This window comes from Littorina saxatilis, linkage group LG7 (genome assembly GCF_037325665.1).
Source record: "Littorina saxatilis isolate snail1 linkage group LG7, US_GU_Lsax_2.0, whole genome shotgun sequence".
In the NCBI taxonomy this organism is placed as follows: Eukaryota; Metazoa; Mollusca; class Gastropoda; order Littorinimorpha; family Littorinidae; genus Littorina; species Littorina saxatilis.
In genome coordinates, this window is record NC_090251.1 from 25,187,665 (window position 1) to 25,191,249 (window position 3,585).

The 3,585-nt window shown below is 44.0% G+C and overlaps 1 non-coding gene across 1 annotated transcript; it reads left to right on the forward strand.

Moving 5' to 3' along the window:
• The first annotated feature begins 1,489 nt into the window (after window positions 1-1,489).
• Window positions 1,490-1,568, forward strand: Trnat-agu (transfer RNA threonine (anticodon AGU)). The gene has a single exon. It is a non-coding gene; the product is annotated as a tRNA-Thr (tRNA).
• Window positions 1,569-3,585: the final 2,017 nt, after the last annotated feature.

The following is a 3,585-nucleotide window of genomic DNA, read 5'->3' on the forward strand; positions in this document are numbered from 1 at the left end:
TATCTGATTGCTATCTGCTCTTTCTTTGTGTTTTTTTCTCTTTTTATATTTAGTCAAGTTTTGACTAAATATTTTAACATCGAGGGGGAATCGAAACGAGGGTCGTGGTGTATGTGCGTGTGTCTGTGTGTGTGTGTGTGTGTGTGTGTGTGTGTGTGTGTGTGTGTGTGTGTGTGTGTAGAGCGAATCAGACTAAACTACTGGACCGATCTTTATGAAATTTGACATGAGAGTTCCTGGGTATGAAATCCCCATACGTATTTTTCTTTTTTTTGATAAATGTCTTTGATGACGTCATATCCGGCTTTTCGTGAAAGTTGAGGCGGCACTGTCACGCCCTCATTTTTCAACCAAATTGGTTGAAATTTTGGTCAAGTAATCTTCGACGAAGCCCGGACTTCGGTATTGCATTTCAGCTTGGTGGCTTAAAAATTAATTAATGACTTTGGTCATTAAAAATCTGAAAATTGTAAAAAAAAATAAAAATTTATAAAACGATCCAAATTTACGTTCATCTTATTCTCCATCATTTTCTGATTCCAAAAACATATAAATATGTTATATTTGGATTAAAAGCAAGCTCTGAAAATTAAATATATAAAAATTATTATCAAAATTAAATTGTCGAAATCAATTTAAAAACACTTTCATCTTATTCCTTGTCGGTTCCTGATTCCAAAAACATATAGATATGATATGTTTGGATTAAAAACACGCTCAGAAAGTTAAAACAAAGAGAGGTACAGAAAAGCGTGCTATCCTTCTTAGCGCAACTACTACCCCACTCTTCTTGTCAATTTCACTGCCTTTGCCATGAGCGGTGGACTGACGATGCTACGAGTACACGGTCTTGCTGAAAAATGGCATTGCGTTCAGTTTCATTCTGTGAGTTCGACAGCTACTTGACTAAATATTGTATTTTCGCCTTACGCGACTTGTTTGTTGTTTGTTTCTTCTCCTGTTTGTTTGTATATTGTGGGTGGTTTTGTTTGTTTTCCCCCCGCGGGTTAGGGGGTGTCCCATATTGGGACGAGAAAGAATAATTTACCCGATGCTCCCCAGCATGTCGTATGAGGCGACTAACGGATTCTCCTTTTACCCTTGTTAAGTGTTTCTTGTATAGAATATAGTCAATGTTTGTATAGATTTTAGTCAAGCAGTATGTAAGAAATGTTAAGTCCTTTGTACTGGAAACTTGTATTCTCCCAGTAAAGTAATACATTGTACTACGTTGCAAACCCCTGGAGCAAATTTTGTATTAGTGCTTTTGTGAACAAGAAACAATTGACAAGTGGCTCTATCCCATCTCCCCCCTTCCCTTCGTCGCGATATAACCTTCGTGGTTGAAAACGACGTTAAACACCAATTAACTAACTTTGTTTGTTTGTTTTTCTACTTTTTTTTGGCTATCTATTCTGTGATTCTGAGAAGATCAGGCAGCTCCAATACCCTCTAAGCCATGCATACAGTTTTTGAACCAGTCCGTTCCGGCCCACAACACGGTGGCCTAGTGGTAAGGCGCCCGCCCAGTGAGCGGGAGGTCGTGGGTTCGAACCCCGGCCGGGTCATACCTAAGACTTTAAAATTGGCAATCTAGTGGCTGCTCCGCCTGGCGTCTGGCATTATGGAGTTAGTGCTAGGACTGGTTGGTCCGGTGTCAGAATAATGTGACTGGGTGAGACATGAAGCCTGTGCTGCGATTTATGTCGTGTGTGGCGCACGTTAAATGTCAAAGCAGCACCGCCCTGATATCACCCTTCGTGGTGGACTGGGCGTTAAGCAAACAAACAAACAAAGTCCGTTCCGGCCTAACCCCTCTTCTCCCCTCCCCCAAGGTCCTCGACAACCCCGGCCCCCTCTACTTCTTTCCTGCCTCTTCTCCTTCTGTCCCCCGGCGGGATCAGCGATGATGGGCCCACCCCTGGTCATGTGACCTATCTATTCATCTTGATTTCCCCGCCTTGAGCCACGGAGAACACTAGACAGCTCCTATACCATCTGTGCCTTGTACACAGTTTGTGAACCTGTTTTTTCTTGCCCCCCCCCCCCTACCAGCCCCACCCCCTTCCACCTCACCCTAACCCAGCCCATGTGATTGGCCCATTTCCTTGCCACAAGTCCCCTCCCCCCCCCCCCCCTTTCTCTTCCTTAACTTCCTCTTCTCATTCTTTCTATATTTCTATTTAATCTAAAAATAATCTTCTCAAACTCATTTAATCCCATTCGGAGCGATCTGTGCTTGGCAAATATTCTGGGACCCTGATAACATCTATGCACAAAATTTGCTACCCCGTTCCGTCATACCGGTCAACATGGCTCGTATTTAAAAACAAAAAACATTGGAGTGCCTTAATTCTCGGCCAAGAACTTCGATTGGGCCAAATCTGATCACTTGACGTATCTGATCACTTCTTCTCTCTCTCTCTCTCTCTCTCTCTCTCTCTCTCTCTCTCTCTCTCTCTCTCTCTCTCTCTCTCTCTCTCTCTCTCTCTCTCTCTCTCTCTCTCTCTCTCTCTCTCTCTCTCTCTCTCTCTCTCTCTCTCTCTCTTCTTTTTTTTTTTTGTTTGGGGGGGGGGGGCACTTAGAGGACTAGGTGGACTGGGTGGCCGAGTGGTAACGCACTTGCGCTCGGAAGCGAGAGGTTGCGAGTTCGACCCTGGGTCAGGGCGTTAGCAATTTTCTCCCCCCTTTCCTAACCTTGGTGGTGGGTTCAAGTGCTAGTCTTTCGGATGAGACGAAAAATCGAGGTCCCTTCGTGTACACTACATTGGGGTGTGCACGTTAAAGATCCCACGATTGACAAAAGGGTCTTTCCTGGCAAAATTGTATAGGCATAGATAAAAATGTCCACCAAAATACCCGTGTGACTTGGAATAATAGGCCGTGAAAAGTAGGATATGCGCCGAAATGGCTGCGATCTGCTGGCCGATGTGAATGCGTGATGTATTGTGTAAAACAAATTCCATCTCACATGGCATAAATAAATCCCTGCGCCTTGAGTATGTGCGCGATATAAATTGCATAAAAAAATATATTTAAAAAAATCCCTGCGCTTAGAACTGTACCGACACAATACGCGCGATATAAGCCTCATATTGAGTGATTGATTGATTAAATGGCGTTTCTGAACACTTTTTTTGTTCTGGGACACTAAGAAGAATGAATAGCTCCTATACCTTCCATTCTGTGATGTGTACAATTTGTAAACCTGGCCTCCCCTCCACCTTTCCCTCCTTGTAATTACCTGCCTCCACAGGCTTCTATACAGTTTAAGCCATGCATACAGTTTGTGAACCCGTCCCGGTACCCAATAAGACAACCCCCCCTACCCCCCGACCCCCCCCCCCCCCCACCCCCACCCCCTCCCCCACCCCCCAGTTCTTCTCCTCTTCTCCTAACTTGCCAAGTCAAGTCAAGTCAAGTTTTTTATTGTTCATTACCCAGAAGATTGCCTCTGTTGATTGGCACATATCTGATCACATGGCATAATTATCTAATTTTCTAGCTGGGAGGCTGACATAAAATAGCAGGCTTCTATACATGTTAAGCCATGCATACAGTTTGTGAACCGCGCTTCCTCTATTT